The sequence below is a fragment of the Aedes aegypti genome, chromosome 3 (genome assembly GCF_002204515.2).
Source record: "Aedes aegypti strain LVP_AGWG chromosome 3, AaegL5.0 Primary Assembly, whole genome shotgun sequence".
Classification (NCBI taxonomy): domain Eukaryota; kingdom Metazoa; phylum Arthropoda; class Insecta; order Diptera; family Culicidae; genus Aedes; species Aedes aegypti.
In genome coordinates, this window is record NC_035109.1 from 68,874,102 (window position 1) to 68,901,627 (window position 27,526).

Consider the following 27,526-nt stretch of genomic DNA (forward strand, 5'->3'; position numbering starts at 1 on the left):
GTTGCCATGGCCACATAAATAACACGACACCGCTAAAACGTCAGATAGTGAACTCGTGCATCGGTCCATTGTGTTGGTAAGACTGGTGGAACGTCAAATTCTCATCGGTTTCTTGGCTGGCGACGATTTTGGTGACGATTTCACCGGCGATGATTACAAATCGTCGCGTCCGCCCGCATAATCAAGAATCATACTTCACAGCAAAAAATAATGTAATTTGCATCAACGTAATTCAACCGATGTAATAAAAATCTGATGTAACAGCAAAAATCAGATGCATAATAGCATATTTTTGATGTTATATTACATCGCCCTGAAATTACACGAAAACAAGAAATCAATTTCTCATTACATGGTACTTGTGTAATATTCACATCTTAATTATAGAAATATTACACAGATACCGCTGCAACCAAGTCAATCCGACGAACGTTGTCATATTACACAAATTTATATGTTATTTTGCATCCCTAATTAACGCGATAATAAGTCTCGCAACACTTCCCATAATTTGTTTTCATTCGTTGCTGAGTCCGCCATGTTCTATTTTCTCCGATGTCTTTCCGTCGCGGCAAAATGATTAAATCTTGCACGAAAAGTGAGTGTTTTAAAAGTGTAGCTTCAGCCAAAGGTAAATATGATCGTGATTTGCCTGCAGAACAAAAAGATCCAGAGCGAGACGGTCGTTCCGCTGGACAAAGGCAATTCCTCTTCCACACCTCCGAATGCCGCCGAGGAAGTGCAGAAGAAGACGCACACTTTTTATCAGCTCAACGGGACCGTCCGCATACACGACCGAACGGAGGCCATCAACATCATGGGGAATCCGGAATCCAGCAGTATATGCCATTCCGGAGCTGACCCACTAGGACATATTGCCGTATAGTTCCGGCGAACAGCATCCGCTACAGCGCGATGTATTGGATAAGTTTCTGGGACATCAACCGGAGCGCCGTTAACCGGAGCGCGAAGAAGAATCATCCCTGGGAACATACGGGAAAACCGTGGCACGGTAGTTTCGGTGTATTGGGTAAGTGAAAATTCTGTAACATTCCCCCGAATTCCACTCCTACCACCATTTCTGAGAAGAGCATTAGAGCTGGTTGCGCCTGAGTGTCTAAAAATTGGGAACTTCAGACCGCATATTTGAAAATAAGAGAACGCCGTCTATTCGTCCAGGAAAAGCGGGAAAACCCAGGGATTCTAAATAATCGGTAGAAATACGAGAATACCAGAAATTGTATAATAAACCGGTAAAAAGCACTATGAGCCAAAATAGAAAAAAATTGCCAGCAAAATCTTGTCAGAAATCGATGGTTTTACGTTACTTTGAAAGTTCCATGGATATGGAAATTCTTGAGGGTAGAAATAAGGCAGAGCTTAGGGGCGATCCATTAATTACGTAAGACAATTTTCAGGGTTTTTCAACCCCCCTCCCCCCATGGTAAGATTTTTGTTATGAAAATTAAAAATAAATTGTATGGCGCGTAAGAAACCCACCCTCCACCCCTAAATCCTTACTTAATTAATGGACAGCCCCTTACGGATTTTATGGAAAATTTCATGCGAGATCTAAGTGGAATTCTTATACTTTAGACAAATTAATTAAGAACTCCTGTTTAGAGGTTTTCTGGAGATACTAATGCTTGAAGAAGCTTTGTTTGGGATAATAACTCGACTAGTCCGTGATTTATGACAAAGCCCTTATGAGATCCCTGTCAAGATATTGTATGATTTTCTTCACATTTACAGCGGATTCTTCCAGTCATTATTTGAGACCTTTGATTAATGAATAAATGTCAATGACCCTTAGCTATTCTTAGGCTGATTTTAGTTTAGTTCCTGATGATATTCTTTACAAACATGCTTGATAAATACTTGTTTGGATTTGGTATCTATGTCAAATGTTTTGGCGAGCAAGTGATCAAATTTTCTTTGGTGGGATGTCGTTTTTGTCCTTGAATCAACAAGTGTGCCACCAGATCAAAAATTTCTTCAGGAATCATGTTTATCGCATTCTTAAGCTAGGTATGCTGTTCCGCTCAAGAAAAGTAAAAATTTCTGCCCAAGAAATGGTCAAGAAATTTCCTACAGTGAGCTCCATTTGAATTGACATTTCTTTTCAACTGCGTACTGCGATTAAAGAAAAACTGCTTTTCTTGATCATTTCTTGCAAAAAATTTCCCACGCATCGAGATAGGCGATTACTTTACTGTTAAAGTGCTTACTTCGCTTTAGAAGACAGTATAATTAGTCATATTACAGTGTATCGTATTATGAAACTATGGTAGAAATTTAAATGCACAAAGCAGTTCATATAATCCGAAATTCTCTCACTTGCCTTTAATAAATACTGGAAAGTTATTTTAACCGTGCCAAATATTTAATTAAAAAAAAAAATTGAAGTTATAAGTAATTTTAGGACAACAAATTTGAGACTAACTGAGACTCACGCTGATGCTGCTCTATAGGCTCACGGCAGAACCAAGACTCCCGGTTAACTAGCTCAGTAGCATGAGACCCCTGAACTGTGTCGCAGGGTCGGCATGCTACTGGGTAATTCGGAGGGGCTACGCGGAACAACGGGTGCAGAAACTATGGAATTCTTAAAGATTAGGATGAACTTGAATGTGGGTTGAAACTAAAGGGATTTATTGAACTTTACAAGTAGGGATTTATTGGGCTATTGTGGTCTAAAAGGGCAATTCTAGGGCTAGATGATTTCCGTTGTTCGGTACGTACCGGGGTTGCTGGACGACGTTGGCGAGCGCTCGCAGATGGCTCCGTGGCTTGATGTTCTGGTGAGTTGGTTCGGTTTTCTTGGTCTTCTGGAAGATGGCGGTTGGCTTGGGCACGCACAAAGCAATAGCGGATTGCTCTGGCCGGGTACAATGGCGGCTTGCCACTGTACGGCTACTAACGTAGCTTGGGGGTCTACGGCGTTCCCTTCGTTGACGCTATCGACGGACCACGGGCGAGACCGTATTGGCCACGCCGAGAAGGGTTCTCCTTTGCGATTAGAACCGTGCAGTTCGAGAAGAAGCTCAATGGCGGATACGGAGCCGGAGAGCACAGGTTCAAGACTCAGCTTGACCTATCGTGCAGCGTGAGGCTGTGGTAATCAAAGATTACGCAAAAGCAAGAAAAAAGAGGTCCTGAAGACCAGAGGCATATTAAAATAAAGTCTCCAGGTATTTCGCCTTCGCAGATTTACCTGAACGAACTATGGCTGGCACTACTGGTCGTTCACTGCCGTTTCACAAATGGTTCAACTCACTCACGACTTACTATCACTGACGCCGGATTGCTAATGAGCAATGGTTGACTCCCCAAGTCTTACAAAGCCCTCCTTTTCCTTCCAGTTTTCCAATCGTTCCTTATCCCTCCATTATCCTTCCTTGTAGGTCGCTCACCACCCATCCAGTTCTATTTTCGCCCATTTTACCACAGTTGATTTCTTCGCCCTTTTCTACCATCGAGCCCCACTATGTTCCACAAAACATGTAATTACCATCTGCTTATCCTACTATCACAATCATTTTATCCTACTAATTTTACTAACCCAACACTAACAAAATCTATAAAAACACTACAGTTTCTCAACAACATGCACAAATTAAAAACAATCATGAGATTTTGTAACCAAACGGTTACACTATCCTCCCGCCACGGTAAATAATTGAAGTACTTCAATTATTTTTATATTTTTACCTACACAATACACTTATCAATAAATTGAAACACAAAGACAAATGCCAATTTTTTTCTACTACATATTTTTTTTTACGGATCGCGAAGCAGTATAGAAATGATTAAAATTTACTTGGACATAACACAACATTTTAAAATCAGCTGACAACTAATGGACAAATTCCCCTAAAGAATTTGCCATAATTATTCACGTGTGATTTTATCCTGTTAGTATGCATGTAGATAAGCACGAACACCTTATAGTAGAACGATCATTTTGGTTCATCCGTTACTCAATTTCATCCCGCCCTACCAACGGTAGGTAATGAATTTGAGAAGGTTGATCAGTTGATTTCACACGCTGTACGAGCAAACACGTGTGGAAGACAGTATATCTACAGAAATTATTGCCAACGTAACAACAAGTATAAAATTCTGGACGCAAACACATTAAAACTATGGTGAATCAAACGGATACAGAACAAATTAAAATATGGCCTACGATATGGTGTATAATTATGAGGATTATTCCCAGCATAATTCGATCAGGCGGCCGTCCTGATCACGGCGGAAAAATACTGGGAACGAGCCTATAGTCTTTACAATGGATGCTCCTATTTGATTATGGCTATTGTTCAAGGTACGTGTGCTCCGTTCTATTGCTCGCGATCGTTTTTTTATTACACATCTTATAATCAAAATCTACGACACAAAACAAAAAAATAAATAAAAAAATACTACATAAAACATGCGAAATCTTAAAAATCTCTCCATTTCAGGAAAGCAATCCTCATCTATGCGTGCTAGCACGGTTCTTTTGTATGGCGCCTATTCAAAAGAACAATTTTCTTTCTTCCTCAACTATCTCTATCGCTAACCCTTCTATGACGTCACTGTACTACATAAATCTAATTGAACTCTTTCGATCCTCCCAGCATACAACGTTCGGCATTGGAACTCAGAGTAACCACTCTCTCGAGACACGGTTTCTCCCATGAGATATCCGTCTCATCTCTCGCGATGTTCAACGGAATGTGCGAGAGTTCTCCAAGAATGTTATCATCCAACACAGTGAGAGTTTAGCGAAACTGGTCGACTGATGACTCTTGCTGTTTGCAACCGAACGAAGATGAGAGCCATAATGCAGCATGCTGGATTCGTAATCATTATGCTCGCTCTTTATCGAATCGTTTAATAAGTGTGTATTTTCCCTTTTTAGGACTGGTAATTTTCTCCTGGACGAAGGTCTGCAGCGGAAAATACTCCAAGGACCTTTCCGGAGTTGTCGGCGAGTTCATATGAACTAGTCCCGCGTTTGGCAACGATCACGCACGGCGTGTATACAGGCCCGTACTTCGCGTTATACTTTTCCGCGGCAGATGACGGCTTGAAGTTCCGTTTGTAGACCTTTTGTCCAATTTGGTAAGTCGGACAATACTTTCTATGTCTCAAATTGTAAATTTTCTTACTTTTTTCGTGGCTTTTCCTCAAATTTTCTTCTACAATTTTGAAAACTTTTTCGTTTAATTTTCGACGCGCCTCATCTCGTTCCTCAACTGGGACTTCTCTATCTTCTCTTTCCAATCTATGTTCGTCACCCTTGGTGATTTTCTCATGACCATAGAGAATCCGATAGGGAGAGAGACCAGTTGAGGCATGAATGGTCGTGTTTACCAGTTCCTCCACTTCAGCGATTTTGGTATCCCAGAGCCGTTGATCCTTTTCCATGTAGGTGCGTAGGCAGGCATTGATGGTCCGGTTTGTCCTTTCAACTGGATTCGCCTGGCTATGGTGGCGTGAATTAGGCCAATGTTGGATTCCTCTTCGCGCTAACAGTGCTTGGAACTCCTTGCCGACGAATGTAGTCGCATTATCTGAGATGACGACTTCAGGGGTTCCAAATCGTCTGAACCAGCAGTCTTCCACAATTTGGCACACTTGTTTGCTCTCTATCTTCCTCACGGGTATCAGCAAAGTCCATTTGGAGAATAAGTCCATCAATACTAACAAATGGCTTTTTCCGCTGCGGCTGCGAGGAAGGTTTTGAATAAAATCAAGTGCCAAAATCTGGAAAGGTTTGTTGGTCAACCTCTGTTTACCCATGGCCGGTGCTGTGGGCATAGTCGAAGGCTTACATTGTCTGCATACGCTACACGATTGGATGTATTTCTTAGCCTGTATTGCCATCCTTGGCCAGAAATAACGAACTTTCAATCGATGGATCCTCTTTTCGTATCCCGGATGCAATGCTTGGTCATGCTCCTGCTTAAGAACATCCTGCCGCATGTCTTCAGGCAAGCAAAGTTTCCACTCGAAACAGTAATCCATTGCATCCGTGGGTGATGCGACAAACTTATAAAGCTTATCTTCTTCTATTTTGAAATCAGGAAAATCATCCGGGAATTCCAATACTTTCTTGTATAACGAAGAATACCAGTTATCCTTGCTCAAGTCGATCGCTTCGACAGCCCGCGAAAGTGCGTCTGGAACCACGTTTTCTGCGCCTTTCCGATGTTTGATAAACATATCATATTGCTGTAGCAGCATACTCCAGCGACTTAGCTTGGATGACGGTTTCCATTTTGAATTCATTATAAATGAAAGAGCAGACGAATCGGTGATTAAAGTGAACCGAGCTCCCTCAACGTAAGGCCTGAACTTTTCTATGGCCTCCAAAGCGGCCACACCTTCTTTTTCAGCAGCTTTCCAGGATCGTTGTGACATAGTTAGCTTACGAGAGAAGTATGCAATCACGTGTTCACTTCCATTTACCTCCTGTGTGAGCACTCCTGCTATCGCCGTATCGCTTGCATCCGTCTGGATCGTAAAAGGTCTTCCAAAGTCTGGGCAGGCTAATATCGGCGCTGTGATAAGTTTCTCTTTTAGAATGACGAATGCCCTTTCAGCTTCATCATTCCATTGTACAATTTTGGGCTTTCCCTTGAGCAAGTTGGTCATGGGAGCCGTTACTTCGCTAAACTCCGAAATGAAACGCCGATAGTAGTTCACCATGCCCAAGAAGCGCCTTAACGATCGCACAGACGTGGGCCTTTCAAAGTTTACGATGGCCTCAATTTTGTCTGGATTTGGACGAATTCCTCTTTGTGACAGCACGAACCCCAAATACGGAAGTTCTGGAACACAAAACTTCGACTTCTCAAGGTTAATCGAGAGATTGGCTTCTCTAAGCCTTCTCGCTACCTCTTTCAGACTTCGGAGATGTTCCTCAAACGTGTTGCTTACAATGACGATATCGTCAAGGTAGACAAACACGTTTGGTTCCAGCTCACCATACCCTAATACATGGTCCATCAACCGGGATAGGGTTGCCGGGCTATTCACCAGTCCAAATGGGAGTCGGGTGAACTGGAACAGTCCCCTTCCAAATATTCGGAATGCCGTATACTTCCGAGATTCGGGATCCAACGGTATTTGCCAGAAAGCCTTCGACAAGTCAATCGTCGACAAATATTTGGATGCTCCCAATCGCCCAAGTATACGATCCTGATGTGGAAGGGGATAGGCATCTCTACGAGTCCTGTCATTCAACTTTCGTGCATCCAAACACATTCGCACCTTTATCCGACCTTCTGCACTTGATTCGCCTTTCTTAGTCACAGGGACAATTAACAAAGCCCAATCGCTGTTAGACCGTTCCACTACGCCCGAAGCAATCCATTTATCCAGCTCTTCATTAACGCTTCTTTGGATTTCTGGCGACCATGGATACGGGTTTAATCGAATGGGTCCTGCATTTTTGAATTGCTCCTCAAATTCAATTCTATGGGTAATAAGCGGGGTTACTTCCAACTTGCTCCCTTCATCAAAAACTTTGAACTCTGTTTTAACCTCATCTAACAACTGTTTCTCCGCTGCAGTCAAACATGGCTCTTCCTCCAGTCCTGCTTCTACCTCCTCTACCAAGCATTCATCCTGATTTATTGTGGGTTCAATGTTGAAACTTTTCCAAAAATTCATTCCCAATATAAGACGACGATTCAAATTGGGTGCTACTACAGCTGCGACAATTTTTGTTTTGCCATTAAACGTAATGGGCAAATTTACGAAACCGGTTACTTCCATTTGGGACCCTCCAGCAGTGATCAGTTTCAGGCCTGTAGGGTGCAATTTCAGCTTAAGATCTTGTAACAGCTTTCCGCAACCAATCCCTAAAACCGTCATCTGCGCTCCGCAATCCAATAAACCAATTATATGAAATCCCATAACATCTACCTTCGCAAAAGGACGATTGTCCCCATCTACCTGTATAATAAGCTCCCCAATTTCCTGAGCGGTTGAAACGAACTTGGTAAGAGGCTTTTTATTGCTGCATCGACGACCTCTCACATCGACTGCTTCCCGTTTTTTGCACAAAACGGACAATCTGGTTTTCTGAAGCCCTGGAACCCGCAAGTTGAACAGAAGATTTCTTTGGGTTTTAGACAGGCGCTAGAATGGTGGTAGTTTCCTCGACAGTTAAAACAAACTGTCCTCTCCGGAATTCGATAGGCTACAATCCGCTTCCTTAAAAGTTCTTCGCTATTACCTTCCCCAGGATCGGCATTTGAGCTGGTTTGTTTTGGCTTTTGTTGATTATCCTTGGACTGGTCAGACGTTGGTTTCCTAAATCCTCCGTTATCAGTCTTACTAGGACCATGATACGCTCCAGCATTTCGGTTTCTCCACTCTGACCTTCCCTTGAAACCATTATCCTTCCAATCGTTCCGCGGTGGTTGATATCTACGTGGAGCTGAACTTTGGCTAATTTCGTGTATCTGTGCTGATTTTGTCCCCTGATCACCTTCGGATTTGCGGTACAAAAACCAGTTGGCTGAGTCTAATTTTCGTCCCCATACCTTCAACATCCTCAACGTTCGAACTCCCTTAACAAGTAAGGAGTTTTTATAATCCGAACGGAGGTTTCGGAATATTATATCAAACTTTCGCTGTTCCGTTGGTGGGACTGCCATCTGGTCAAAAATCTCCTTGATAGCATTATAGTAGTCCTGAAACTTTTCACCTCTCTTTTGCCTTCTGGCCGCTGCTTGTTGCTCGTAAAGGTAATCCATATCTGGCGGTTGATACTCCAGCTTCAACTCTGCTATCATCTCGGTCCAATTCCGAAATTCCCGATTGCGCTTACCCTCTATATACCAGGCCCTCGCCTCACCCGAAAACAAGTGGATTGCCTCGTTGAATAATGCTCGCTTGCTGATGTTCTCCGCTTCCGCCATAAATTCTACTTCAGACACGAACTTGTTCAACCCTCTACCATCATCTCTCCCGTCGTATTTCAGTTTCCAATCGCAGACTGGTCTAGGCCTTCGCTTCAATTGCTTACCGCGCTCAACGTCCTCTCTATCAATATCTGATTCTACTACTTCTGAGTCTAGATCGGTCCCTATATCTCTATCACTTATGGCATCGGACGAAACCGAAGCTATTTCATCACTTTTCTTAACTACTCGTCTCGCCCCTCTTTGATTGCTGACTATCTTCGATTGTTCGCTCTTTTCCACACTCAAAGCCTGTGGAATTCGCTTTTTCCTCATCTGCCTGCTCTTGTTTTCTGAATTACTACTCTGTTCTACACCCGCTAGGTTTAACGCTTTTAGTTTAGACGTGATCATTTTGTCTACCTGCTGCATAATCCGTTCTACTAGTTCATCCGCGTTGACAACCTTATTCTCGGGACCCTTGGGTGTACTAGACCTACTACGTACGTTCCGCACATCAAAATCCAACTCATCCGAAAGAGTTTCCTCATCTTTTTCGCTATCATCCTTGCTTTCATCTTCAGTTCGCGGGTTCGAAACATCTTCCTCACTTTCTACTCTCTCGCGATCTTGTGAACTCTGTCTCGGAATATACCTTGTAGACGGTTCTCCTATCTCCTCTGGGTCCCTGCTACGGCACGAAAAATACTCATTCAACAATCTGTGAACTAGCTGTTCCAAACCGTCAATATTGAATACTTTCTTTAACCGCTGCAACCGGAAGTACAAGTGGACCAGACGCGTTTCCAACTGTGGAAATTCTGACTTTTTTGCCTTCCTAGTTTCTAATGAATCCCTAATCATCGTTATTTTTTCTTCTACCAATCGCGACTCTGATTCACGGGCCTCTTCTGCTATACTCCGCGAAGCGAATGTGTTTGCATCTCGTTCCTCTTTCATTGCACCTCTCAACTTTCTTCGTTTTATATCCCTAGATTCACCACTCGAGAACTTTACTTTGCGTAGAACAAGCTCGTATTCCAGCTCATCATCCAACAGATGGTTCACGTTCATCGAACGGTATTGGCTAGCGTATTTAGACTCCATCGTATTTAAAATCAGATTTATGTAAAGCAAGAGTAATTCAATAAAGTTCACTAAAGTTCAATAAAGTTCACGAATTCAAAATATATACACTTAGAAATTAGACAATAAATTCAAATTCACACGACAAATAATAAAATTCAAATCTTAAGCTAGAAAATAAGAAATAATGAAAAAGAAAAATTCAAAAACAATTCAATAAACCGTGCTATCCTTGTGTTGTTTTGTATAGTGTAATTTAGTTCATTCAGGACCTTTGTAAAGTGTGAAAGTGTATTTGTTTCAGTGTAAGTCCTTTCTAGGTTAGTTACCAGTACCAACTCCAAAATATGTCTCTGTCTCCGAAATCAATCAAATCTTTACTGCTTTTGTGCCAACTTTTCTTCCTTTCTGCACTCTTCCGAAACCGAATAAGGCCAATGTCTTCCCACTTCAATCTACCAACTCGCGGACTGTGATTAGCGGTTATCAAGTGTCGGACTGCACAATCAACTCATTGATTGCGCACTCACCTGTCGCCCAGTTAAAAAAATCTCAAGATTTTTTTTAAATACTAATCGTTCCTCCGATTACCGTTCACGACTTTAACGTTGGTCGCCAATTGAGACTAACTGAGACTCACGCTGATGCTGCTCTATAGGCTCACGGCAGAACCAAGACTCCCGGTTAACTAGCTCAGTAGCATGAGACCCCTGAACTGTGTCGCAGGGTCGGCATGCTACTGGGTAATTCGGAGGGGCTACGCGGAACAACGGGTGCAGAAACTATGGAATTCTTAAAGATTAGGATGAACTTGAATGTGGGTTGAAACTAAAGGGATTTATTGAACTTTACAAGTAGGGATTTATTGGGCTATTGTGGTCTAAAAGGGCAATTCTAGGGCTAGATGATTTCCGTTGTTCGGTACGTACCGGGGTTGCTGGACGACGTTGGCGAGCGCTCGCAGATGGCTCCGTGGCTTGATGTTCTGGTGAGTTGGTTCGGTTTTCTTGGTCTTCTGGAAGATGGCGGTTGGCTTGGGCACGCACAAAGCAATAGCGGATTGCTCTGGCCGGGTACAATGGCGGCTTGCCACTGTACGGCTACTAACGTAGCTTGGGGGTCTACGGCGTTCCCTTCGTTGACGCTATCGACGGACCACGGGCGAGACCGTATTGGCCACGCCGAGAAGGGTTCTCCTTTGCGATTAGAACCGTGCAGTTCGAGAAGAAGCTCAATGGCGGATACGGAGCCGGAGAGCACAGGTTCAAGACTCAGCTTGACCTATCGTGCAGCGTGAGGCTGTGGTAATCAAAGATTACGCAAAAGCAAGAAAAAAGAGGTCCTGAAGACCAGAGGCATATTAAAATAAAGTCTCCAGGTATTTCGCCTTCGCAGATTTACCTGAACGAACTATGGCTGGCACTACTGGTCGTTCACTGCCGTTTCACAAATGGTTCAACTCACTCACGACTTACTATCACTGACGCCGGATTGCTAATGAGCAATGGTTGACTCCCCAAGTCTTACAAAGCCCTCCTTTTCCTTCCAGTTTTCCAATCGTTCCTTATCCCTCCATTATCCTTCCTTGTAGGTCGCTCACCACCCATCCAGTTCTATTTTCGCCCATTTTACCACAGTTGATTTCTTCGCCCTTTTCTACCATCGAGCCCCACTATGTTCCACAAAACATGTAATTACCATCTGCTTATCCTACTATCACAATCATTTTATCCTACTAATTTTACTAACCCAACACTAACAAAATCTATAAAAACACTACAGTTTCTCAACAACATGCACAAATTAAAAACAATCATGAGATTTTGTAACCAAACGGTTACAAATTTTAATTCAGATATCCAAAAAATCGAAGAATTGGTTACAGTCAGAATAAATATCGAAACTTCTATTTAAAATGCCTGGCAAATATGAAGTCGTATAACCATGATTCCATCAGTTTTAAAATTTCATGACATCTGGGAAAAACTTGAAAATTGGAAAACTGATTTCAAACCCAGGAATAAAAAAATAGACCAATCTTGAACCAGGGTATACTAAAAAGTTACGCCAGGTGTTACATAAGGCATTATGTCATGATTTTGTCGGGGAATTTGATCACAAATAAATTCCTTGGGCTTGGTATTGTATTTTCCAGAGAGCGATGGTTTTAGATATTTTATCGCTGTATTTTGTAGTGTTGATTAGGTTGTACATAAATTTCAATAAATGTGTTTTCATTATAATAATCAAAAATTTTCTTTATTTTCTACGTGGCTTACTTTTTCCCAGAGGTCAAAAATTCTTAGAAATATGTTTTAAAACTATATTAATTACATTCTTCTACCAGGAGTGACCTTTTTTAAACCTTTTCCGTACTCATTTGATTTAATATTTAACATCAAAGTTGAGTAACTTATGGCAAAGAACTTTGACATTTAAAATTATCAAACAGAGCATCAAACCTTTGGAGTTCTATAGGATATATCGTCCAGGCCTCAGGGGTGCATCTATAAATTACTCTAAAATTCGTAACGCAATGTCTTCACAAAGTTATTCATAAATCCGTAAGAAACGATTTCGGGAATTCTAATACGTTCTCCAACCATTTTTTCAGAGGTTTATTTAAACGCAGAGAAAACAATTTTGATAGCTTAGCTTAGCTTAGCTTAGCTTAGACTGACTACACATATCAATGGTTGCTATTCCGTGATTGACCGAAGTCAGTGAAAATGCACAAAGAATCAACTAGAAGTTCAGCTGGGATAGGCCATAATCTTCTTCAGTGTGCATAATTCAGTGCCTCTATTTATACAAGGTCAATAACGGCGCCGGCCACGTCCTTGCAGTCAGGTGGGATTGAGGGAAGGAATGTTAGTGTGTAACCTTTGCTATTTGGAGACCGTGTTTGCCTCTGCATCTCCACAAAGGTTACTGGGAGGGATGTTTGTTAATGGGGAGGATCGTTGGGTCAAAGGATTCACTTTGATAAGCGATTAGACCATGATAAACAATGATTTGTGAGATATATACATGCTTATACGTAAATATAATTGTTCATATAATTTCTATGTAGAGGAAAATTATGCCGACACTTGAGGTGACGAACCATTCAAAGTTTGTTGAACAAATACCTAAATGTAACATTCCTACAGCTGTCAGTACGAAAGCATGTGTTATTATATTTTACTCATTTGAAAAGAAACAAAAGACTCAATTGGTTGGGACATCATAGAACACTCTTATTCTTATGCCGACACTTACAGTGGCGAACCATCCAAAGTTTGTTGAATAAAGTGGACCTTTCGCAAGTCTACACTTGTAGTGTCGAACCATTCAAAGTTTTTTTAATTACAAAAATAAAGGTATATAAGGGGTGTTCTGAAAAAAAATGTTAAACATAAATAAATCATGAATCAGAGTTTGTGTCGACACTCACAGTGACGAACCATCCATAGTTTGTTGAAACATCATATTTACATCCCACCATTGTAACGATTAAATGTGCAGTCATACATATTTTATAGATTAGAAATAGTAGCATGAAACGAGCTCACCAATTGATCCGTTATCCTTGACTGAGCGGCCACAATCCACTTTCAGCTTCACTCGTTTGCTCGGCTAGCACCCAGAAAAAAAAAAAAAAAAAAAAAAAAAAAAAAAAAAAAAAAAAAAAAAAAAAAAAAAAAAAAAGGCGCGCGACTCGAAAAAAAAACACGGACGACAGCTCGGGCTTTCTTGACGCACTGCCCAGGAGCAAGCGTCAAGGTCGTCGAAAGATCAAAAAGAACGAACCGATCGCGGCACTTTTTAACTTACTTCAACCGAACTCCCCGATCACGCCACTTTTTCACTTACGAGACCGACGCGCGACATGTTTGATCCTGCCCTCGTCGCTCGCTCCGGCAAAAGCAAGCGTCAAGGTCGAAAGATCAAACAGAACTAACCGATCGCGGCACTTTTTCACTCACTCCAACAGAACTTCCCGATCACGCCACTTTTTCACTTACGAGACCGACGCGCGACATGTTTGATCCTGCCCTCGTCGCTCGCTCCGGCAAAAGCAAGCGTCAAGGTCGAAAGATCAAACAGAACTCTTAAACGCAGAGAAAACAATTTTGATATCAAATAACTATTTTGTATCAATTCCATTTAACAATTTTTATTTTGACAGCTTGGTGCAATATGGTTCAACTAAATTAATTTTAATTATTTTTTTAAGCAACTTTATTTTTACATGAAAATAAACTTTTTCTTTTTTGATTCTTCTTGGCATTACATCCTACCTGGGACAGCGTCTGCTTCTCAGCTTAGGGTTTATTCACAAATTTCATAACGCCAAAAATGACCATTTTCGACACCCACCCACCCCCTGGTAACACTTTTTGTATGAATATTTTATAAATTTTGTATGATCCGTAATATCACGAGGACATCCACCCACCCCCTTCAGCGTTATGAAATTTGTGAATGGGCCCTTAGTGTTCAATGAGCACTTCCACAGTTATTAACTTAGAGCTTTCTTTGCCAAATTTGCCATTTTCGCATTCGTATATCGTGTGGTAGGTTCGATAATACTCTATACCCAGGGAAGTCAAGGAAAATTCCATTACGAAAAAAAAATTAAGAGCAACTATTGCGCATTTCTTTCACCACTGGACTATCGCAGAAGTTTTTACAAGTGCGGAAACGCTAATAAAAGTGCGCAATTGCGTCAAATCAGGTAGGTATCTTCGGGGGACTTATTCTTCGTAAATCAAAGAATAAGTGCTCTGAAGACACCAACAGGATTCATTGCAATCCCGCACTTTTATTCGCACTTTCGCACTTATGAGACCGCACTTCGCAGTCCAGTAGTGAAAGAAATACACAATATTTATTTCGATCATTTTTTTTAACAAAATCGAGCGGTTAATCAATGGTTCTTTGATAAATAGCTACTGATCATCATGACAAAAAATATTTTGAAACGATTTATAGCAAAACGGCCGTAAAAGCCACTAATGTGACTCTAGGAGACTGTCACCAATCATATCCGTAAGAAAAATCCTTATAAGAAACAACCGCGCTTTTTTCAGACTTTCTCAAGATATTCTTGCGAATATTTCTCAAGAAATTTTTCTAGAAGTTGCTTCACATTGTGTGCAAAATATTCTAAAGATTTCTTAAAGAATTCCTCTTTAGATACTCCTTTAAAGATTGTTCCAGGAATTATTGCTTAATTCTTCCAGATATCTCCAAATCGTTACTAAACATTTTCCAAAAATCTTTGGGATTTTGAACAAATCGTTCTCTCGGAATCATACCAGTTTTTCAATGCTATTATTTTCAGAATTATTCCAGTAAATCTTAGATTTTCTCCCAAATTCCTATCACAATTCATCCATAGAGTTGTTCATAAATTCCGCCAGAAATTATTTCGAAAATTTCTGTTATAATTTCCTTCAGAAATTCCTTCGAGTATTCTTCCAGTTGTGTTTTTTATACATTGTTGGTAAAGAAAAATTCATTAGTTGCATTCAGAGGATACCCGTAAACAATTGCACAAAATCCTCAAAGAATTTATGAAGTAATTTGTAACTTGCAGGCCGTGTTACTCCCAGCCTAGATGAGACCCCCGTCTCCAAGCCTCAGGGTCGGCGCTACGCTCGTGACACTCCGCGAAAGAAAACACTTACAGATCGGCTCTAGTAAAACTCCCTCTATTTCGTGGTCTATGTGCACACTTATATTTCCACTTCCTTGACGTCCTACTTCCTGTTCTACTCCTGACCCTCTCCTAATATTTCCTTCTCTTTACTTGCGTCCGTCCTTAACACCGGACGACGCCTCCCACTTTCTTATCCTACTCCTACCTTACAATTCCTTCACTTCTTCGGGGCCCCGTTCACTGCAGCACCTTCTCCACTCCTCCTTCACCGTTGCTCCTTCACCGACCGCTCAGACGTCTCCTTCTCTTCTGGCCAGGGGTGACGATGCTTCCTTCTCTATTCTTCTTCGGCTGCAGCCTCTCGTGGACCTCCTGCCTGTCCCGTGCGCCCCTCGAGTGTGGTGACGGACTCGAGGCTTCAGTGATCCGTGGATTCACTGGAAAGCCTGGGTTTCCAAGCGCACTTGGTTGTCGTTCTGGGGTACAGGTCTTCACGGATTCACTCCTGAATTAGCCGCCTAGGGTCAACGCAGGTAGGCTACGGTGGAACGGCTCAAACGACAATGGCGATTTTAAATAAAAACCGCGAGGTCCTGTGGGCACGACGGATTCAAAATGGTGGGAGTTAGACGCGGTACGGTCAGGCTAGGTTCGGGGTTATCTGGGGACGGAAATTTACCTGGATGTCCAATTCAACTTCACTTCCTTTCTCCTCTTCAAAATATCTAGTTTCTTAAACTTCTTCAAACTTTCTCTTATAACTTTATAACTTTTTGGAAAGCACTTCTGCTGTCTTCAACGATCACCAGGCTTATGATGTTTCGTTTTGGTGATCGATGACCCCGAACCTCTGGCCGTTGACCCATGTCCATCTACGTCATCGATGATCCGCCTCATCATGGCCACCCATTTCGCCACCCCCATGGCCGCCCATTCGTGTGGTTTAGCGCAGCCCTGGTGGTGACTAGCGGTACTATCGTCGTCCTGATATAGGGTGGAGCTGTGTTGGCTGCGTTCGTGGGAGCTTTCGGGACATCTTACTTAAACCTATCTACAAACGTTTTCTTTTTATTTACAAAACATTTACGAAAATGAACGCGACAAATCTCATCAACACTAGACATCACACTGACACTGGTTACAAATTCTTGCAATAATTTCTCCAGTGGTTGCTCAAGTAATTCATCTAGAATTCGTAGAACATTTTTGTTAAAGAACGCGTCGAAATTGATTCAAGAATTTCTCCTAAAATTTTCCTCTTAAATTGATTTAGGAGTTATTTTATAAATCTTCGGGGATTCGAACAAATATCATTTTAGAGATTTCTTCAAGATTATTCGTCATAAATTATTTTTAAGATTCTGCCAAATTCTTCTATAACCGTTTTCTAATGCAAATCTTTTAAGGTGAAACATCTCTGAATCCAAAAATGACACAATGGCCGACATCTTCCCCTACTCACGTTTTCAAAGGCACAAAACTGGAGAAAAAGTTGGCAAACGTTCCTTATCTTCTTATTTTAATCTTACTGCTAGTGCAATCCAAACTGTTTCACCTTAAGGATTCTTCCAAAATTATTAGATTGTCTATCTTAATTTCTTCAAAATTTCTAACGCAATTCCTCCACAGAGTTGTCCATAAATTTCGTCTGGAATGATTGCGGGAATTTCTTTCATAGATTTTTCCAGAGTTTCGATCGAGTATTCTTCCAGCTGTTTTTTTTTATTATTCGCGATGTTTTATTTTCATAAATCCCTCAAGGAATTTTTCAATTGATTCTTGAAAAACTCCAGGAATTTCGCAAGTTGTTATTGTAGAAGTCGCTAAACATTTGTGTCCCTCTTGAAATTGTCTTCTAAAGTTGGTTCCAGGAATTATTTTTATTTGTTTTTTTATATATATATATATATATATATATAGAAATTCACCATATCTGAAAAAGTCAAAACTTATTGAGAATATTTTAAAAACCCTCGGGAATCCGAACAACACATTTCTCACAGATATTCATTAAGAGATTTACTCAGGTCTTGGTCCTTTTGAAATTACTTTTAAGATTCCGCCAGGAATTGAATTCTTTTAAAAATATCATAACAGTTTCCTAACGCAATTTTTTTCAGTATTTTTCTAGTAATTCTTAGTTATTCTATCGTATTTTCTCTAAAATTCGTAACGAAATTCCTCCACAGAGTTGTTCATAAATTTCGCCAGGAATTGTTTAGATCATTTATATATTCCTCCAGAGATTCCTTCGAGAATTATTCCAGCTATTTCTTCGGTGTTTTTAAGAGGGAAATAACCTTAACAGTTTTACAATTTTTGTTGCTTAAAATTGAAGCAATGTTCATGAAAATCTATCATTGCATTACAATTGCTTTCTGTAGTGTAATGATAGATTTTCATAAATTTGAACGAAAAACTGGTTTACAATTTTTGATGATTTGATGATTATTGAATGATGGATTCTTGAGAAGAAGAAATGTCAGTTCAAAAGGGAGTCGCTGTAGAAAATTTCTGCAATCGGCAAGAAATTTATTTAGCGATTCTTTTTCATCGCCAATTCAGGCTTCAACGTGAAATACTGTTCTGTTGCTATCAAAACTGAGCAGATTTGTTAATTGATGAAAAAAAAACTTAATATTTGAAAATATTACTTCAAAGTCTATAATTCGAAACAAACTATGTTGAAAGTGAAATGAAATAATAAAACTTCTGAAAATGTCTGAAAAAAAAAAAATAAGTCGCAGAACCATTATAATCCGATTCTGAACTTTGAAACATTCGGGAAAACATCGGGATTTGGAAACTTATTTTGAATGGATACCCTGAATAGATTACAAATGCAAAAATGATCAATCGGCAAAGAAAGCCCTCTATCCCAGTAAAGACGTATTGTGCATTGCGAGATTATTTATCGGGACGGCGATCTTGAAAACTTCTTGAAATGCGTGTAGATCGCCGCAGGTACCGTAAAAGGGGTAACTTTGATAGTTTTTTCGAAGAAAACTTGACTATTTATGCATGCTGTTTCAAAGAAATATAGTTTATATTTTAAAAAAAAGTACTGGCATCCTAGGTATCGATTGCAGTTGATAAATTGTCAAAAGATTTATTTTGAATGGATGTATAATTTTTCAAACAATCGAAAGTCGGCTTTCTGTTTTGGGGTAACTTTGATAATGGAGTATAAATCGAACGAAATAGAATGAATTACGTAACATTTATAGGGCATTACATACCTCTAGGCGTTCAACATTATATGGAAATTTCTGACTTAGATTACAAAAATGGTCCCAGTTTATGAAAATGATATTCGCTAAGAGATTTGAGACCATATTCAAGTTCTATGATAACTAGGCTGTCGAAAATAAGTGACCAAATATTTAAAACTACATCAAATAGTGATCATAGAACAGATTGTTTGTAAGCCTTTCGAAAATGCCAAAATCGTTTCAATTTTTAAAATTCGTATAAAGAGCCTCAAATGTTTTCAATTAAAATGAAAACAGCTCTTACATGAAGTGTCATACTAATATTCTTTAGTTTTGCATTCGTTTTACTTATCCGATTAACAGAAATTATGATATTTGGTTCAGTATATGGTGGGTAACGCACTATCAAAGTTACCCGCATTATCAAAGATACCCCGTTTTACGGTACTTCAAATCGTTTTGATGTCTTCTGCGCGATTATTCCTAATTGTCCAAGGTATAGTGGTTATCACGCCCAATTGTATGGGTGCCCTAGTGTAGATATAGTTGTGAACCTTAGAGGAAAACAATATGCACTCAGTCTCGAAAAACACCCAGAAACCGGGTGTAAATTTTTCAAATTGGGTAATATTTCCATATGCATTTTGATGAGTCTGGAAAGCGTGTGTAAGTTTCTTTGAGGAAAACAAAAACAAACTGTGTATGACGAGCGTATGCTAGTCTACGTGTGTTCAAATGTCACTAAGCTCTATGATCGCGCAGAAGACACCAAAACGATTTGAAGTACCGTAATTCGGGGTGTAGTTGATCAGTGGGGAAAAGTTGATCATTCCCGTACCCACATGTATAAACTGCCAAGAGAGCTATTATCCGTTTTCAATTATCACAACTTCTGTCATATCGTATTGCCTGATAGCTGATCTTGATGTTTCTAAATTCAGTTCGTCGTTCAAGATAGTTATACCATGGAAAAAACAGATTTTTAAGGAAATGTTCAATAAACTGTTGAAGGGTTCTACTCCAAACATTCGACTATTGCCAAGGCTATATAAATACAATATTTAAATGAACTGTTTCATACATTCCATATATGTTCTGTGAACACAATTTTATTTTTTCATTGAGGATAAAAAATCATTTTCAGAGAAAAACAATGTTCTTTTTGTGAGCGAGTTGGCGTTTATTTGGTGTATTCTGTAATTCACAACATTCAATTCTAAAATTGACCAATTTTTTAACAAGTTGTAAGATTTTTGAGACTTAATTCGGAATAGTGATCCCAAATTCAGTAAATAGCATGTCTCTTTATTTTAGGAAACCTGTCACAGTAATTGATCAACTTCACCCCGGAATCTAAGATTCCACTTTTTGATTTCTAAAAAATGTTTTTGTTATTATGATAACAATTCGTAAAAAAAATCGTTTGTATAATTCGATAAACATCCAACCAGTATAGGTTTTAAAAATATTTGGATGAGAATACATGCATCCTACTAGGAATTATAGAACAGAATCGCTCAAAAGTGATCAACTTCACCCCATTTTACGGTACCTACAAGCGTTTTTAAGAAAGTCTGCGCGAGAATTTTTTGCGCCAAGCATGATAACACCAGAAAGACATTGACCATTCATTCATTGAAATATGTTTACATTGCAATGAGCGAATGCCATTCGTTAATTGCAATACATATGCAGTGAACGAAATTGCATTGAACAAATGGTCACTGACTTTGTAAATTTCCAGAAAATGGCGAGATATAAATTCCACAAGTTGGTTGAAAATCATATGAATATGTGTGTGTGGATTAGTGGATTACTGTAGATGATCAAAATTTTTCGATATTTTTTAGCATCGATATGTTGATATTTAAAACTAAATTTTCGTGCTGGACTTTTGCAGAGTTACTGGGATAAATATAAAATTCTTAGAAATAACTGAAGGAGGCTAATTGTTTCTAAGAATGTTTAACGATTTTTTATTATGTTTTTAACATTTCTAATTACAGGAAAATGTTTCTAAATGTTCATGAATTGAATTGAGAAGGCCTAGAAAAACAAATATATTTCTGGGAATATAAAAACATCGTTAGATGAACAAAAAAAAAATTGGAAATATTTAAAAATTATTAGAAATTCTACGAATTTTTTAAAGTTGTTAGAAATTAATAGCTAAAGTGACTGAAATCCAAAAATGTTAGAGTTTTTAAGAAATAAAAATAAGTTATATTTAGTGTATAGATTATTTGAAAAGTTGAAAGTTCAGGAAAAAACAAACATTTACCGTCAATTAAAAAAATCTACGTATCAAAAAATATTGTTTCCAAATTATTTAAAGCAAACTAAAATACCACTAAAAAGCGGAAATTTCAGGAAAAAAATAAAATAAGTGATGCATAACAAATAATTATTCAAATATTGTGCTTACAAATGTTATGTTAAGGTCGCCTCGTGCCGTTTTATCTGACCATATTTCATCAGTTTTTTTTATTTTGCTAACAAAACAATAGTTTCTGAAAGTTGTATGTACATGTGCACGGTGACTGGTGACTTAACGGTACATCAAGTGAGCATATTATGATTTTTTACTTTTGCTAAAAATGGGTAATTCTGGAAATGTTTGGCGGTTTGTAAGACTATGTTATTACTGATTCTTGAAATGATGAAGAATATTACAAAAATCTGTTTTCTTCTTTCTGACGTTTCGTAATAACAGAGACATAGCCTACTTCTCAGATTAGTGTTCTTATGAGCACTCCACAATTACTTACTGAAAACTTCCTTTGCCAATTGACCATTGTTGCATTCGTATATTGTGTGGCAAGCTCGTAGATACTCTTTGCACTGGGCAGTCGAGAATATTTCCTTTCACGAAAAGATCCTCAACCGGTGGGATTCGAACCCATGACCCTCAGCTGGGCCTTCAGGAATTCGTCAAGAAATTCTATTTCGTCATTCCATTTAATTTTGTTTCCTTTTTCTAAAGCATTGTTTAAAAAAAAATGCTCCAGGAAATTCTTCAACTTCTCAACGCTTCCTTCACGAGCTTACACAGGGATTACTTCTAAACATTTTCCTGAAGATCATTCCCTAGTTATTTTTCCAGCTATTCTTATTGCGATTTCTTCAGTTGATACTCTACACGGTCAGATTGGTTAAATACTAAATTTAGTTGATGACTGTCAAAACATTAGGCGTGTAATTTTTACACATGCTAATAAATCTGCTCCTTTTTGAAAAGTGTATGACACATAAGGAAGCGTGAGTTTGGAAAAATAAGTAGAAATCCAGAAGTAGAAGAGCTCGATTTTGTGTTTTTTATTTTTTCCAAAGATTTTTGCAGGATTTGTATAAAACAATCTTCAAAGCAGATTTTTTTTTAGAAATTCGGTTGGGAATTTTCCTTCGACACCGAACAAGAATTCCTTTGGAAATACATAAATCAGCCGTGGGCTGAAAATCTCCCTGATAATAATAATAATGATGAAAGAATTCCTCTAAAAGTTCCTAAGACGAGTTTTAATCATTTTTTCCCGCCATTTTTGAAAGATTTTCTCTTAAAATTCATTAACAGCTGTTTCCACGGATTGCTTCAAAAATCCACGAGGGATTATTCTAGAAAAGCTTCTAGGGACTTTTCCAAGAGTTCCTCATTCTTCATGAAGTTCCTCCAGACATTTCTCTAGGAATTTCTTCAGCATTTCATGAAAGAATTACTCTTGAGTGCTTCAAAATGTGTATCGATTAATTTCCCTAGTGCAGCCTCCAGGGATTACTCGGAAGAGTTTACGAAAGCAAATAATACAGGAATTTTTCAAGAAATTCCAGGGATTCCGTCAAATGTTTTTAAGGATTTTTTCAGACAATTCAGCAGGATATAATCAATCTAGATATTCGACCTTTAGAATCCAGGAATTCTTTATGAAGGCCTTGCAGGTGTTCATTAGAAATCTGAACAGAAGTTTCAACAGTTTTTCATAGAATTTTCTTCAGGAATATCAGAGAAATCCGTGGAATAATTCTTGGATAAATTAATCTTAAAAGACATTTCTGGAGGAATTCCTGAAGGTATTCTCAGAGAAATTTTTGGTTGAAATCTTAAAGAAAATTATAGCAAAACTTGTAAGGGGAATTCTAAAAAATCGTGGGAAACATTTTGAAAGTAATCCAAGAAAAATCGACGGATGAATTCCTGAAGGACTTGGGACTTTCTTGAGAAATTTCTGAAATACCGTAAAATTGGATAAAGTTGATCACCTTTGAGCGATTCTGTTATATAACACCTGATAGCATGTATGTATTATCATCCAAATATTTTTGAATCCTATTCTGGTTGGATCCTTATCGAATTGTGTAAACGACAAAAACATGTTTTTGAAATCAAAAAGTAAAGTTTTTGATTCCGGGGGGATATTTTTCATCCTTAATGCAAATTCAAAACTGAGTTCACAGAACAAAATTGGAATGTATGATATAGTTTATTTAAATGGTGGCCTTGGAAATAGTCGATTATTTGGAGGAGAACCCTTCAACAGTTCATCAAACATTTCATAAAAAATTGTTTTTCCGTGGTATAATTATCTTGAATGTTTAACCGATCTAAGGAAAATCGAGAGTAGCTATCAGGTAATGTGACATCACAGAAATTATGATAATTGATATCAAATTATAGCTCTCTTGACAGTCTATACATGTGGGTGCGGGAATGATCAACTTCTCCCCACTGATCGACTACACCTCGATTTGGGTAGTTTATGTAGGACTTCCTGAAGAAATTTCTGATGCACTATAAAACCAGGATTCTGAAATTTTCTTTTTCTTGGCATCTCTACTGGTACAGAGTCTGGCTTAGTTTAGTGTTCTAAGAGTACTTCCACAGTTTTAAAGTAAGAGCTTTCTTTTCCACAGTTGCATGGCAGATAAGAAGATACTCTATGACCTGGGAAGTCAAAAAAATACCATTACAAAAAGATCCGGGACCTACCGGGAATCGAACCTAGTTACCTTCAGCTTGGTTTTGCTTGGCAGTTAGGGACGCATACTGTAGTGCTTATCGTAATGTCAAGAGTAGTTCATTGAAAACTCTTTTAAATGTCTGGTTGTATTATCTGCGAAACATTTATAAGAACTTATATATTTGATTTTTGTTTGGTTTCTGATTGTTTATTTGATTCCTTTATGGTTTCATTTTGATCGTTGTTTAAAGCATGTATTATTTTATTTTTAGTTTTAAGGCACTCAATTACTACCAGCCCAATGGGATTTCTGAAAATATTTGATAAAGATTAGTTTTGACTCTGATTCTGTGAATTAAAAAAGTTGAGGAATTTAATAAGGTATTTAAAGCTTAGAAGGAAATTCATAAATTACACCATAAGAATTGTCTTGAAGATTTTTGGACTAAACATGGAAAATTCCAGGAGTTGCTTCGAAAAGAAATATAAAAAAGCGTCTAGAGTATTGTATGGAAACCCTATTTAGAGAATTTCACTCTTCTTCTTCTTTTCTGGCGTTACGTCCTCACTGGGACAGAGCCTGCTTCTCAGCTAAGTGTTCTTATGAGCACTTCCACAGTTATTAACTGAGAGCTTTCTATGCCAATGACCATTTTTGCATGCGTATATCGCGTGGGAGATACGAAGATACTCTATGCCCTGGGAGGTCGAGAAAATTTCCAACCCGAAAAGATCCTCGACTGGTGGGATTCGAACCCACGACCCTCAGCTTGGTCTTTCTGCGCGTTTACCGCTACGGCTATTTGGGCCCCTCACGTATGAATTGAAAAAAAAACTGGATGGATTTTAAACCCCGAAGGTATTTCAGAAAATATTGAACTCCATAATAATTTAAGAAGGATTCTCTGCAGGAGTATCTTGGAAGAATATCAATTAGAACTTTCAGTTTTTGTAGTATTAAGTTACTCAAGGAGGAATTCATATGAGAACGTTAGAAGGATTCAAGTTATAACTCCAGAAGCAATTCCCTAAGAAACACCAGAAGTAACCTATGGAGCAATTTTATAAGACACCTCCAGATTAATTTTTAATGAACATTTGGATAAATTTATCAGACGATCTTGTAGGAATTCCAGAAAGAACTCTGAGAAGTTCCAAAACATAATAATGGAGTTCGGAAGCAATTTCACATCGATCTCCAGGAAAAATCTGAATGTAGCCTGTGGGGAAATAAAAAAAATTAAGATTCAAAAATTTTGAGTAAATCCGGGGAAATTCCTGTAGAAATCCTTAAACGACTTGACCAATTTTTCAAGGAGTTTCTAAGCAAATTCAAGGGGAACAAGATTCCAGAAGGTTATTTTTGAAAAATTCCAAGAAGAAATATTGTAGAAGCTTTCGAGATAATGATGTGATTTAAATTCATAAAGAAATGTAAAAAAATAAAAATGATAAATTCAAGTGAAAATTATATTGACTGGTCCGCTGGATATGATACACCGCGCGACTATTTAAAATTTCAAAAACGTTCATTTGCCCAAAATTCCACGCGTCGAATGGTCCAGGAAAGGAACAACCGCGTTTGATGAAACGCCGCAATGTTATCTCCCATAAGAATCTAGTGAAAAATAAGCAAAACCGCGGTTGTTCCTTTCCTCCATGGTACGCCACGTGTCCTCTTGAGCAACCGCGCTAATAGAGAAATTTTATAACAAAACTTCGACGGAATGTCAGAAGGTAAATGTGTTTGAATTTTACTATTTTTGTGGTGAAAACTTGAAACATATGTATTCAACTCGATACCACCCTAACACAATGGTCCCTTCAATATCGAGCTAGGAAAATTTTACTGCATTGTGCAAATCATCTAATATAACACTGCAGAACACGTTTTTGTCTCAAGCACCAAAATACCGCTATTTACTTAATAAAGGGTTGCTGAATTTATTGCTGTTTTCATAAATATCATAGCATGTCTGGTTTTCGAGATAAAGGCTGTTGAAAATGTAAAATTGAACTATTTCAGCTGACTTGCGTTTACTAGCTTGTATGGCAATTTATTTGTTAAATTTGGCACAGAATTCAAACTTCATGTGTTTAACAATACATATCAACAAAGTTTCTAATACTTTCTTCGCTCAAAAGTTATTTTTTTGATGCTTCAGAAAAGTATTGTGTTTCAACACTTAAGAGATACGACGAATTTTGGATGGAGACAGCAAGTATGTTGAAGAAATCGATTTAATCTAAATTTTATCGTGCAATTTCAACCGGATTACCTATATCTATAATGAATCTATCTGCATCTATATCTATTATGAAAGTTAAAGTTCTATTTCGCATGCTTGGTGGATCAGATCATTAGTTTGATAAATCATACCTTAAATTTCATGTAAACATCAGTGAAACCAGTGTTTTATACAACTTTAGCGACCTGTAGCTAAAAATTGTGACGTGCTGAAAAATTTCTGAGAAAAGCATCTGATTCAGCGACCCCAAATCTACAAGAGACACATAATTTGATCCTTGAGACACACAAAACTATAATTTTTGTTACGCTGTGTAATCATTTGAGCTTGAAGAGCAATCTGTAGTGGGATTCTCGAAGCGCTTAAACTTGAAAATCTCAGAAAAACCTTGGTTGCAATTTCAACAGGATGACTAAAAAAGACATTCCTTGCAAAATACCTGCAATAATTTCTAGACGAGGAAACTGTTTCTAGAATTTCTGAAAGAATTCACAAAAAAAAAACAAGATCTTGAAAATATACATCGTAGTGAATTATTTGAATAGAACTTCATATTTAACATAACAATACTTCCTCGAATATTTAATCCCCCCTAAAATAATTCAATATTTTCTTTCTTTTTTCTTTTAGATCGGTACAAACACATCCCCGAGTGCTTATATTTTATCTGGAAGAATCCACTGCGGTTCCTCGGATTCGTCATTTGAAGCGTTCCAGCCATTGTGATCCATCATTTGTTTAATTATTAGATGCAATAAAAAAATGAGATGAATGCAATAAAAAAATAATTCGATGTTTTAAATGATCCTGTATTCACATTTTTGTTTGAAACATATGAAAATATATATTTTATTTTCTTATCATCGAATTCTCGTCAATGGTTGATTAAATTGCTTTTATCAATTCCAAAATTATAATACTCAATAATTTGTGATTTTAAATCATAAATATAATTTAAGATCGAAAAAGGATGAAAAGCAATTTAATTAACCATTGAAAAGAATTTGTGTTCGCTACCTTCTCTTAAATCGCTTAGATTACATAGGTTTCATATTACATCGCATCGATTACATCGTTTTGTGTACGTTGAAACTATTACATCGGATAAATTACATCGGTCGCATTTATTACAGCATTAGGCCGCGAGTACGTTGGGCTGTGTAATATCACACGACCGAGGGAACGACTTGGTTGCAGCGGTTTCGATGTAATATTCAACAACTTTTTTTGCTGTGCACAGCAAAAAATTATGTAATTGGCATCGACGTAATTCAGCCGATGTAATAAAAATCCGATGTAACAGCAAAAATCAGATGCAAAATTGCATCTTTTTGATGTTATATTACATCGCCCTGAAATTACACAAAATCTAGATTACCATATCCCATTACATGGTACTTGTGTAATATTCACATCTAAAATATAGAAATATTACACAGAAACTGCTGCAACCAAGTCATTCCGACAAACGTTG

The 27,526-nt window shown here is 38.3% G+C and overlaps 1 long non-coding RNA gene across 1 annotated transcript; it reads left to right on the forward strand.

Annotated features, from left to right (window-relative positions):
* Positions 1 to 490: 490 nt before the first annotated feature.
* On the forward strand, positions 491 to 26,864 carry LOC5574984. Its single transcript, XR_002502110.1, has 2 exons — positions 491 to 1,030; positions 26,683 to 26,864. It is a non-coding gene; the product is annotated as an uncharacterized LOC5574984 (long non-coding RNA).
* The last annotated feature ends 662 nt before the right edge of the window (positions 26,865 to 27,526 follow it).